Source organism: Aquarana catesbeiana, linkage group LG10, assembly GCF_042186555.1.
Source record: "Aquarana catesbeiana isolate 2022-GZ linkage group LG10, ASM4218655v1, whole genome shotgun sequence".
Classification (NCBI taxonomy): domain Eukaryota; kingdom Metazoa; phylum Chordata; class Amphibia; order Anura; family Ranidae; genus Aquarana; species Aquarana catesbeiana.
Genome location: NC_133333.1, coordinates 239,381,320 through 239,394,778, shown reverse-complemented (window position 1 = coordinate 239,394,778; position 13,459 = coordinate 239,381,320).

The window sequence follows — 13,459 nt, the reverse complement described above, 5'->3', positions numbered from 1 at the left end:
GACATTCAGTATGGGTAATGAGAAACATATGAGCATCCCCTCATGAAAATTCTAACACAATAAACAGATAATGGCGCTCTCATCAAGACTTCATCAATTCCCTTCTAATCTGATAGCGGAAGAAAAATAACAAGTCTATTGTGCTTGAGCCTGGAACGCTGCCCCCAACAGGAGAGCCATGACAAAACCATATTAGGGTTATGCAAGAAAACCTTTATCTCAGTAAGTAAAAAACACACTTTGTTTTCTTTCAGCTCTAATTTTATTTTATGAAATGACTAGTTTGTACAAACATGACATCAGTATTCAAGCCAGGTTCTGCAATCCCAATCAGCTTCCAGACTGAGGAGTGCTTACTCTGTGACAATCTGCAAAAAAAATAGATGAATGTGATCTCCAGGGCTTACATCCAATGCTTGATTTATCTCCATTCACAAACCTCCAGCAGCCGAGGAGTCTCTCGTAATGAACTTTGTTAACCAGTGCTGCAAATTGTGACATCAAACCAGGGAGAAAATATTCCCCAGCTCCAGGGCAAGGGAATGCATATCACAGAAGACTATTTGTGTGAACAAATATAGAGCTTTTTATTCTGAAGCTTTCACTAAAGAGATTAATTTACATTTTCACCATGACTGTCTTTTTTTTTTCTGCCAATGCTTTGTCATTTACAGGGAGTAGTATGCTTTATCATTAGGTATCACTGAACGTAAAGTAGATGCAAATTTTACCTGAACGATATTTCGTTTGCTAAAGTTCTGTGCATCATAAACAAATGTCAATATTCTTTTTTAAAAATGTAGTGCACCCCAGACCACAGCAGTGGGGCAGATATGTCAGCGCTGGGGCTTCAAACACCCAAACCATGGGAGAGGGAGAGCATCTGTGGATAGCATCTGCTCTGTCATGTACCTAGCCTGGCGGGAGATGGAATCCTGCACTTCGACCTCCAGCTGACGTCACCATAGGAGTCTGCTCAACATGACATGTTTAAAAAAAAACTGCTGAATGTCCCACAGGATCTCTTATGCGGTTGGATACCTGTCCTGTATTCCTTCCAGTGCTAAAACCTACATACAGTAATTTTCCTTCAGCACTGGGGGTCATCTACTCAACTCAGCCACAGGATCATTGGTTGCCTCCTGTTAATATCCACCATGCTATTCCTGGTGAGGGAGATGTAGACTCACACCACGATAGTATTGGCTGAGTATTGAAATTATGCTTTGGAATCTTCTTGGATATAGAGAGTACTTTACTGTCATGGCGAAATACCATAACATATCTTTTCAGCATGGAGACATGAACAGGGAGAGAACACAAACAAGTGTATAGTGAGGAAAGCAAACGCTTCCTCTGATTACATTAACATAGAATACACATTATAATACCGCAGTGTCACCTGCTGGATAGAAAGGTATAATGAATATATATATGTTGTTAGTTTATATTAGCAACTTTGCTGTTGTTCTTTCAACACCCCTTCTCAACAGCATGTGCTTTGTCAAATTATATTCAGCTTCTTCTGGAAATAACTATGACGTTCCTTCAACAAAGACTTGGTGAGTGCATCAGCAGTCATCTCCTCTGACAATGTCGAATGTCAATTACACCTCAGTAGGTGATACTAGAAGTCAATGTTTTTGGTCCTAGGATTGACCCCTTCTGATAAAAAGGCTTTATACATCCCTGGTTGTCTTCAAAAATGGGAATTGGTTTTGACATGTCTATCCAAATTGTCCACAAAAAGTTGACAAATCCATATCGCTTCTTGACATGCGTATGCTGCTGCAATGTTCTCAGCTTCAGTTGAAGATAGAGCGACAGTTGCTTGCTTTCAACTAGACCAACTTATGGTTCCTTCCCCATACTGGAAGATGAATCCACTTGTGGATTTGCGGTCTGTGCAGTCCCCGGCCCAATCAGCATCCAAATATCTGACCAGTTTTGGATTTAATGTTGCTGGTAACCGTAACTTCATCTAAACTGTTCCTTTGAAGTATTGTATCACTCTCTTTACTGCGTTCCAGTCACGCTGACAGGGAGCTGAAACTTTCCTGCATAGTATGCACCACTGCTGCGGCTATGTCTGGTCTTGTCACAGTGGCAACATAAAGCGGTTTACCGACTGCTCTGCAATACATGTCATTGTTGAGTAGCAAGTATTCTGCTTCTTTGCTCTTCAGATAGCCTGGTTCCATAGGAGTTTTCACTTCCTTTGCATCTTGTATATGCATTTGTTCCAAGATTTCTGAGATTAGTTGAGAAGATGACTTCCATCTTCTCTCTCTATTTGGATTCCCAGATAGTAGCTAATGTTTCCTAGCTTTTTGATTTCAAATTCTTTCAGCTTGTGAACTGATTGTAATCCCCTTCTTGTTCAAAACAAGTTATGTCATCAACATAGATAAGGATGTATATCTCTGTCTTCTTGATTCCTGGAGTAGAGACAGGTGTCTGCTTTATTTCTTGAGAATCCCTCTTTAGTAAGTACTTTTGTCACTTTCTCATTCCACATCCATGTTGATTGTTTAAGACTGATGCTCTTCTGAAGTTTACACACAAGGTTGTCTCCTTGCTCAAACCATGGTGGTTGCTCCATGTAGAGGTCTTCCTTAAGGTTTCCATATAGGAAAGCAGTTTAATGTCGTGTTTGACTTGCATGCCCTTCCCCGCTGCAACACTTGTGCCATGTACACACGACCGGACTTTTCGTCGGACTGAACTCCGAAGGACTTTGACGGAGTTCCGACGGAGTTCCAAACTTGCTCATCCATGTCTTTATGGACCTTGCTTTGTGCAGTGCTCATTGTGGAACAGGAAGGGGCCATCCCCAAACTGTTCCCACAAAGTTGGGAGCATGAAATTGACCAAAATGTCTGGGTATGCTGATGCCCTAAGAGTTCCCTCCACTGGAACTAAGTGGCCAAGCCCAACCCCTGAAAAACAACCCCACATCATAACCCCCCCCCTCCACCAAACTTTACACTTGGCACAATGCAGTCAGGCAAGTACTGTACTCCTGGCAACCACCAAACCCAGACAGGATTGCCAGAGAAGAATGATTCATCACTCCAGAGAACACGTCTCCGCTGCTCTAGAGTCCAGTGGTGGCGTGCTTTACACCACTGCATCCGATGAATTGCATTGCACTTGGTGATGTTAGAGTCCAGTGGTGGCGTGCTTTACACCACTGCATCCGATGAATTGCATTGCACTTGGTGATGTAAGGCTTGGATGCAGCTTCTCGGCCATAGAAACCTATTCCATGAAGCCCTCTACGCACTGTTGTTGCAAATCTTTGGGCCTCACGAAGTTTGCAGGTCTGTAGATTTTGACTCTTCAGACAGTTGGCTACTATTGCACACTGTGGGCTTCAGCATGCGCTGACTCCGCTCTATAGTTTTACGTGACCTACCACTTCGTTGTTCCCAGTTGCTTCCACTTTGTTGTAATAACACTAACAGTTGACCGTGGAATATTTGGTAGCAAGGAAATTTCACGGATGGACTTATTGCACAAATGGCAACCTATCACAGTACCACTCTTGAATTCACTGAGCTCTTGAGAGTGACCCATTCCTTCACAAATGTTTGTAGAAGCAGGCAGCGAGCCTAGGCGCTTGATTTTATACACCTGTGGCCATGGAGTTGATTGGAACACCTGAATTCAATGATTTGGAGGGGTGTCCCAATACTTTTAGTGTACACTTACTCCTTAGAGCTCCTTGTAACAAGCCACAGCCTAGGTGCAGTAGGTGGCATATGCCCCATATACTCTGCTATAGGCCATATGGGGTTGGGTATACTAGTTCCATAGAGTAACCCTAATTAGCTGTAAGGCCATCCCCTTTATGGCTTTTTTTTTTTAGATTATCCACTTCCCGACCGCCCCATAGCAGATTTACCACTACAGGGCCACTGTTCCGTGCAGAATCACGTATATACTGTATACCTGATTCTGCACTTTTGGGTAGGGGGAGCCCATTTTTGTTGTAATCAGTCACAGCAAAAGCCAATCAGCAGGTGCTGGCCAATGAATGTCTGCTGGCACCAGCTGATCGTCGAGGAGAGAGGCTGGACAGAGCTCTGCATTTGTTTAAAATGCAAAGCTCTGTTCTGACAATGGGGATGTAATAGATTTTCTTTCCCTGCAAAGCAGGGAAAGAAAATTCATCCCATCCCTTAGTAACAACACACATAGTACTCACAAATACTGGTTAGGCACACATTGACCTAGATGTTTAACCCCTTCCCAGCCAGTGTCACTAGTACAGTGACAATGCATATTTGCAGCACTGATCACTGTATTGGGGTCACTGGTTCCCACAAAGTGTCAAAAGTGTCAGTGTCAGATTGCCCGAGGCAATATTGCAGTCTCGCTACAAGTCGCATATCCCATAGTTTATAGATGCTATAACTTTTGCGCAAACCAATCAATATAGATGCTTAATGGGATTTTTTTTTTTTTACCAAAAATATGTAGCAGAATGCATATTGGCCTTTTTATTTGATATGTTTAATAGCAGAAAGTAAAAAATAGTTTTCTTTTCAAATTCTATTTGTGTGAAAAAAAGGACATAAATTTCATTCATGTACAGCATTGCATGACCGAGCAATTGTCAGTTAAAGGCACTCATATAGCAAAAAATGTCCTGGTCCTGAAGGGGGGTAAATCTTCTAGAGGTCAAGTGGTAGGAATCCTGATAGAATCAATATCCTAAAATAAATATGGAAAATGCTGCCTGGGTGGCTTGCGCTCAGGCAAATGTCAGGAATACATGTTTTATATCAATTTTCACAATGCAAATTTGTTCTGCATCATCAGTCGCATTTTCGTCTGCATTGTGGGGCTGCTCACTGGACTGTTCTTAGTTACTGTATATCCATATATCTATCCGTATATCTATATGCCTTGAAAAAGTATTCATACAACATGAAATTTTTGGGGATGTCTCTACCAGCTTTGCACATCTAGAGTGACATTTTTGCCCATTCTTCTTTGCAAACAACGCTCACACTCTGTTAAATTAGATGGAGAGCATCTGTGAACAGCAATTTTTAAGTCTTGCCAGATTCTCAATTGGATTTAGGTCTGGACTTTGACTGGGCCATTCTAACACATGAATATGCTTTGATCTAAGCCATTCTATTGTAGTTCTGGCTGTATGTCTAGGGTCATTGTCCTACTAGAAGGTGGACCTCCGTCCCAGTCTCAAGTCTTTTGCAGACGAACAGGTTTTCTTCTAAGATTGCCCTGTATTTGGCTTCATCCATCTTCCCATCAACTCTGACCAGCTTTCCTGTCCCTGCTGAAAAAAAGCATCCCCACAACAGAATGCTGCCACCACGTTTCATGATGAGGATGGTGTGTGGTGTTAGTTTTCCACCACACATAGCGCTTTGCTTTTAGGTCAAAAAGTTACATTTTGGTCTTGTCTAACCAGAGCACCTTCTTCCACATGCTCCTTCTTGCTGTGTCCCCCACATGCAAACGGACTTCTTATGGTTTTCTTTCAACAATGTCTTTCTTCTTGCCACTCTTCCATAAAGACCAGATTTGTGGAGAACACGACTAATAGTTGTCCTGTGGACAGATTCTCCCACCTGAGCTGTGGATCTCTGCAGCTACTCCAGAGTTACCATGGGCCTCTTGGCTGCTTCTCTGATGAATGCTCTCCTTGCCCGGCCTGTCAGTTTAGATGGACGGCCATGTCTTGGTAGGTTTGCTGTTGTGCCTTACGCTTTTTTCCGGATGATGGATTGAACAGAGCTCCGTGAGATGTTCAAAGCTTGGGATATTTTTTTATAACCTAACCCTGCTTTAACCATTTCAGCTCCAGGAAAGGTTTTACCCACCTCCTGACCAGGCCATTTTTTGTGATACGGCACTGCTTCGCTTTAACTGACAATTGCGCAGTCGTGCGATGCTGTATCCAAACAAAAATGGATGTCCTTTTTTCCCCACAAATAGAGCTTTCTTTTGGTGGTATTTGATCGCCTCTGCGCTATTTATTTTTTGCGTTCTAAACAAAAAAAACGACAGACAATTTTGAATAAAAAATATTTTTTACTTTCTGCTATAAAACATTCTAAATAAAATAAAAAAATCTAATTTCTTCATACATTTAGGCTAATATGTATTCTGCAACATACGTTTTTTTAGAAAAAAATCCTAATAAGCTTACATTGAATGGTTTGCGCAAAAGTTATAGCGTCTACAAAATAGGGGATTTAGGGACTTTTATTGTTTTTACTAGTAATGGCGGCGATCTGCGATTTTTAGCAGGACTGATATTGCGGCAGATAAATCTGAGTGTGTGACACTTTTTGGGGACCAGTGGCACCAATGCAGTGATCATTGCTATAAAAATGCACTGATTACTGTATAAAGGACACTGGCAGTGAAGGAGTTAACACTAGGGGCAATCATAGGGTTAAATGTTCCCTAGGGAGGTGCTTACTGTGTGGGGCAGTGTCACACTGAAAGAAAAGCTTAGCTGAATCACAAGATCTCTTTCCCTTCCTGACAGATCCGCCGCTTGCCGCAGCGGCCATTGCGGAAGTGGCACTCCGGCGGCGCGCGCGCCCAAAACCACGTGCACAAAATTACATGCCTGTACGGGATTTTGCGCAGCCAGGCCACCCTGCCGCAGTATATATGCGGTAGGCGGTTCGGAACTGGTTAAACTTCTCCACAACTCTATCCCTGACCTGTCTGGTGTGTTCCTTGGCCTTCATGATGCTATTTGTTCACTAATGTTTGTTGTAATTCATGAAAGTGTCCCTTTTCCAAAAATTTGCGTTTAAAACACCGCTGCACAAAAATAGGCTTAGTCATGAAAGGGTTAAAATTAAGAATTATGGAATTAGAGAAGATATCTCAGGAATGCAGATATGCATCAAATCTTGGATTCAGCAATCTGCAGCAAACAGAAACTCATATTAAATCTGATAATTCATTACCAGCTGCCCCCACCGTGACTACCACAGTTTATAACAATAATAATAATACAGGTGAAGTTCAGCTTGTAATGAAGCCTTTGAAACCAAAAGAATTAGACGCAATTCTTAAAGAAATAGGAATGGTTCCATACCATGATTTAAACAGATTTTTAAAATGGTTTTGTGACGTGCAGCAGGTCAGAGATATGTACAATCTCAACCCATCTGACTTAGAAAGAGTTTTGCAACATTCTTTAGGAAGTGGTATTTGGATGAGAATTAAACAGATCTGTATTCAGCCTCTGAGGACAAGGGACATATTACTGGAATTATTATGTGTTTTGTATGGTGTACGTTCTGATGTTACTATTCATACTATTCATGGGAGGATCCAAAAAATGCAAAATGAATCTCCATATGAATTGTCACACAGGATAGCAACTATTATGGAATTATTGGTCGGTAATAATCTTGCATTTGAGCGTGGGGGCTTGATACATATGAGTATGTTTCTAGATGCATTGCATGAAGATATCAAATAAAATATTTTATTAGTTACCCCAAATCCTCATGATTTAAAATACATATTGTTGAGAGCAGACCATTTATGGAGAAAGTCAAATGAGCAGGCTGTCAAAATTGATTTAGCCACATTGTTTAGGACAAATACTGAACATAAAGATCAGAAGATAATATCCTATGATAACACCCAGAGAGGACACACCGGGTCAAACATAGGTGATATTAATATGAAAAACAGAGCTGACCAAAATAATAATAAGAAAAGGTCCAAGACTTGGATACCATTTTCTCAGTTAAAACAGAAATATGACCACCTGAAAATTGAGTATGACAAGATGAGAGGGGAACGTGATAAATTATTAGAGCAGTTGAAGGGGGTACAAGATGTACATTCTCCAGATCTGTTTTTGAATGCAAATGACACTTCTCTAGCAGTGGGGGTGAATTAGCTCCAAACTGGAAACGTGTAAATAGTGTTTTGTTTTAACTTCAAACAACGTTTAAGGACCTTGCTAATTAGTTTTGTTGGAGAGTTTTTTTGTCTTTCAGATATTGACATTTAAATGACGGTGAATAGCAGAAGCACAGTCTGAAATTGCTGGCTAGTGGGGGAGAATTATGGGAGAAATGCTGAATAGACAACAAGGAATTATAAAGCATTCATGGACTCTCGAAATTCATCAAGCAATGGACCTTTTTTTCTTTTTTTTTTCAACGCCCTGATTTTTAATTTTTCTCCCTTTTCCTGATATATTTTGCTTTTCATTTTTTATTTTCTTTATATTTTATTTCTTGAACTTTATCTTAAAACCAAAGAGAAGCATTTAAACCTAAAATAATTTTCATAACATCTGTACATATTACATAATGCGTATTGATCAATATATTTGACATCTAAGGTGAGATGCTGCACAATGGCTTGGCATAGCATAAATTTTAGTATGTTGGGTGGTTTTCCTAAATTTATAAGAGGGGTGAGAGTGAAATTCATCACTCTAGTCATGATTTGAAACTTTGTTGATTCAGTTGTTTATAATATGCTAAAGGCTACGACATATATGGATGAAAAAGACCTACCTTTCATGGTGAAGATACTGGCAAGAATTTCCACTGCCGCTTTGTCTGGATAGAAGATCTGATCAACACAGATGTCAAGCTGATTCTATCTGAACCATTGTGTGAGGGTATATGTATATGTTGGTATACCATTCAGGTGTAATTGTGGACTGAATGATCCAAGTAACTTCTCTATTGAAGGCAATGAGGGGTCGGCCTATAGCAAATTACAAAAGCAAATTGTGGCTGGCAATCAACAAAGATGGACTCATGAATGTCAAGTGCAAGGAAATAGTTTGCAGCACAGTTTTTACTGCCATATCCCAACCTTTTGACCTTGAAAGTGAGTGCTGGTACATTGATGGTTCTTCTTACTGTAAAGATGAAAGTAGAGTGTTTGCGTAAAAGCATCTTTAAAAATGGAAAGCTTGAGCCTGGAGATGAAAAAAATCCTGGACTTATGTGGATTGGAGTTCCCAGAGCATACCAAGTTTACTTTCAGTGAGATGGTGAGAGATGTGAGGAAGTCAGACCGAAGAATGGACTGTGACATCAGCTCATCTTTGCGCAATATTCAAGATCTTGATGTGATATAATAAGGCCTAACAGCTATATGGGCCACTGATGTTTACCAAATCCTTTTCTAGTCATGGTCTAAAAGTTATATTACCTAATAACTGTTTCATGGGGATATTTTAGAGGCTGGCGAAGAGAGATATTAACCAGTTTCAACTTTATTTTATATGAGCCATTGTAAAGCATTCAGTACCTTAAATCATAATGATATTTTTTTTTTGTTGTTTGATTTATGGGTCAGTTCTAGTAGTTAGAACCGACCCAAGTGGGGGTATATGTTGTAATATGTTGGCCAATTTATATATAATATTGTATTGGAGTGCCATGTTGAGCAGAAATTCAGTTGAATTGTCCAAGTCAACTGAATTTTAACATAGCAAGGGGACAGCTGAAGACCCTTTGATGTGTTAATCTTATGCAAGTCTATTTGAACATCTCAAAGGGTGTTCAGGTAGTATCTGTTAATCTAATCTAATTACACATATCTAAGGGGACTTGTTGATGTTGATATGCAGGAGTGCAAATTGGGGTGGTTTATAACTGCAGCTGTTCACGGCTGGGAGTTGTTGTCTGTCTGAAAGACTAGAGTATATCAAAGACCTAAATGGAGACGGCCAATCAAATTGCTCAGCCATTCAATATCTAGTGAATATAACATGATGTTCAGTCTATAGTTTTAGCGAGGCTTGTCTGTGTGTGAACACACAGACCTAAGAACATGGGACTTTGAATTATATACTCTGTCGGATTTTTTGTCATCTGTGGACTTTGGACTTTGTTCTGTGTTGGAAGTCAATAAAGTGCATCTCTCTGGAAGAATTGGGTTGCTGCGGAGGAGTACTTACTAATTATCATAACCACGATACTACTCTACTATACAAATCAATGTAGTGATTTAATAATACGTGTGGTATAGTAGTAGTAGAGTAGTATCGTGGTACCTGAACACCCTTTGAGATGTTCAAATAGACTTGCATAAGAATAACACATCAAAGGGTCTTCAGCTGTCCCCTTGCTATGTTAAAATTCAGTTGACTTGGACAATTCAACTGAATTTCTGCTCAACATGGCACTCCAATACAATATTATACATAAATTGGCCAACATATTACAACAATGTTCTCTAACAAACCTCCGAGGGTTTCACAGAACAGTATTTTTACTGAGATTAAATTACACACAGGTGGACTCTATTTACTAATTAGGTGACTTCCGAAGGCAATTGGTTCCACTAGATTTTAGTTAGGGGTATCAGAGTAAAGGGGGCTGAATACAAATGCCCGCCACACTTTTCAGATATTTGTAAATTATTTTGAAAACCATTCAGTATTTTCCTTCCAGTTCACAATTATGTGCCACTTTGTGTTGGTCTATCACATAAAATCTCAATCAAATACATTTACGTTTTTGGTTGCAACATGACAAAATGTGGAAAATTTCAAGGGGTATGAATACTTTTTCAAGGCACTGTAAGTCTTACAGTATTTCACAAAAGTGAGTACACCCCTCACATTTTTGTAAATATTTTATTCTATCTTTTCATGTGACAACACTGAAGAAATGACACTTTGCTACAATGTAAAGTAGTGAGTGTACAGCTTGTATAACAGTGTAGATTTGCTGTCCCCTCAAAATAACTCAACACACAGCCATTAAAGGGGTTGTAAACCCTCATGGTTTTTCACCCTAATGGATTCTATGCATTAAGGTGAACATTAAGGTGAAAAAGCTCCTGAGGTGCTGCAGCCCCCCGAGCCCCTGTTTTACTTACCTGACCACCATCCTTCGCCGGCCAGGAACAAGCAGACCAGCTCTAGCTAGTGTCTCGTGTCCTGATTGGATAGATTGATAGCAGCGCAGCCATTGGCTCCCACTGCTATCAAATTCAATGATGCGGCGCCGGGGGGGCAAGGCCAAGTCCTGCATTCTGTGAATGGACACAGATGCAGGACTCAGGAGCGTGCCCGCATGGGTTTCCACCATAGGAGAGAGCTTCTCCAACGTGTTTACTCGATGCGGGGAGGAGCCAGGAGCACCAATGAGGGACCCCAGAAGAGGAGGATCGGGGCCACTCTGTGCAAAACGAAGTGCACGGTGGAGGTAAGTATGTGTTTGTTATTTTGAAAAAAACAAAGCTTTACAATCCCTAAACTATTTACAAAAATGTGAGGGGTGCACTCATAGGCGTGCGCAGGGGGTGTGCCTGGGCACACCCTTATAACTGCTTGAGGTGCAGATTCCCCCTGCTGATATTAAACCAATGCCTCCCAAATGGGGCTCCTAAAAAAATTGTAAAAAATAAAAAGCTTAAAATAATAAAAATAATAAGCTACCGACACTGTCCTTGGGCCTACTGACACCAACCTCTGCCCTACTGACACCAACCTCTGCTCTATTGTCACCAACCTCTGCTCTACTGACACCGTCCATGTTTTAATACATTTGGGGTGCACACCCTAATGCAATAGGCTGCGCACACCTATGGGTGTACTCACTTTTGTGAGAAACTGTAGATTGTAGATGCACTTCCAAGTTTTTGGAGCAGATTAAAACTAAAGTAAAAATGATATTTTCCAACCCTTGAGTTTCTTTGCCTTGTTATAATAGAGGAATAATGGCTTATATTGATTGAAAATGCAGCTTGCTTTCAGGCACATTCAGCCTGCATTTGAGATTGGTTTGGGATGTCACAGATCATTCATAGTTCATGGACAGGTGCAGTTATCTTTCTAACCTGTATTTGCCCTCTTTCTAAGCTGCATCAACCTTCTTCAAGCTGCTTCTAGGTTCTCATAGATTTATATCAGGAGAGAAACAGTTGATGAAGTGAACAAAAGCTTGTTGACTCGGGTCCTTACACTCAACTGTCTCTAGTAAATGTTCTTTAACCACTTAAGGACCGGAAGGATTTGCCCCCTAATGACGAGGCCATTTTTTGCAATACGGCACTGCGTCGCTTTAACTGACAATTGCACAAAATATATGTCCTTTTTTTCCCACAAGTAGAGCTTTCTTTTGGTGATATTTGATTACCCCTGTGGTTTTTATTTTTTGCGCTATAAACAAAAAAAGAGCGACAGTTTAAAAAAAAAAATAAAAAAATCGCAATAAGCATATATTGATTGGTTTGCGCAAAAGTTATAGCGCTGAGCAGGCGGATGACAGGTTCGTCTCCGCTCACTGTGCAGAGCGGAGAAGGACACAGTCCCGCTCTCCTTTATGGGGAAATCAGGTAAAACCGTCCGTTTTCATCCGATCCTATCCGATCCACCAAATGGATGGAAAATAGGACCACCATCCTTCTGGATTTTGCAGGCAGGTTAAGACAGTGTTTCTCAACTCCAGTCCTCAAGGCGCCCCAACAGGTCATGTTTTCAGGATTTCCCTCAGATGAACAGCTGTGGTAATTACTAAGGCAGTGAAACTGATCAAATCACCTGTGCAAAATAATGGGAGGCCTGAAAACATGACCTGTTGGGGCACCTTGAGGACTGGAGTTGAGAAACACTAGGTTAAGATAGCGGCGGATGTCACCGCTGACATCCACCGCACCATAGGGGCTAGTGCCAGGTCTGATGAAAAACTAACAGGCGGACCTGGTCTGAAAGCCCGTGTGAAAGGGGCCTAAGGGAGGACGTGCACTTTGGCATACGATTTGTGGGTGGTTATTAGCATTTTACATAAAATAATGCCATCAAATGAAAAAAAAATTGGCCACATCACCATCCAGTCCCAAAGAATTCATCAGGTGAGCAGAAGCCAGTGAAGAGAATGTCGGAGAGGAGTGGAGGACACTGAACGTTTGGTAAGGTTGATGAGCTTGGCAGCAGCATTCATGATGGACTGAAGGGGGGTGGAACTATGTAAAGGTAATTCAATGAGGAGGGAGTTATAGTAGTCAAGGTGATAGATCCAGGGAGTGAATTCGTTTGTGGTTAACCACTTCAGCTCCGACCCCTTTTTTGAGACTTGCTGCTTACAAGTTAAAATCATTTTTGTTTGCTGGAAAATTACTTAGAACCCCCAAACATTATATATATTTTTTCAGATACCCTAGAGAATAAAATGGTGATCATTGCAATACTTTGTGTCACACCGTATTTGCCCAGCGGTTTTACAAGCACAATTTTGGGGGAAAAAAATACACTTTTTAAATAAAAAAAAAATAAGACAACAGTAAAGTTAGCCCATTTTTTTCTATGTTGTGAAAGATAATGTTATGCCGAGTAAATTGATATCCAACATGTCATGCATCAAAATTGTGCCCGCTCGTGGAATGGCGACAACATTTAGCCCTTAAAAATCTCCATTGGCGACATTTAAAGAGTTTCTACAGGTTACCAGTTTTGAGTTACAGAGGA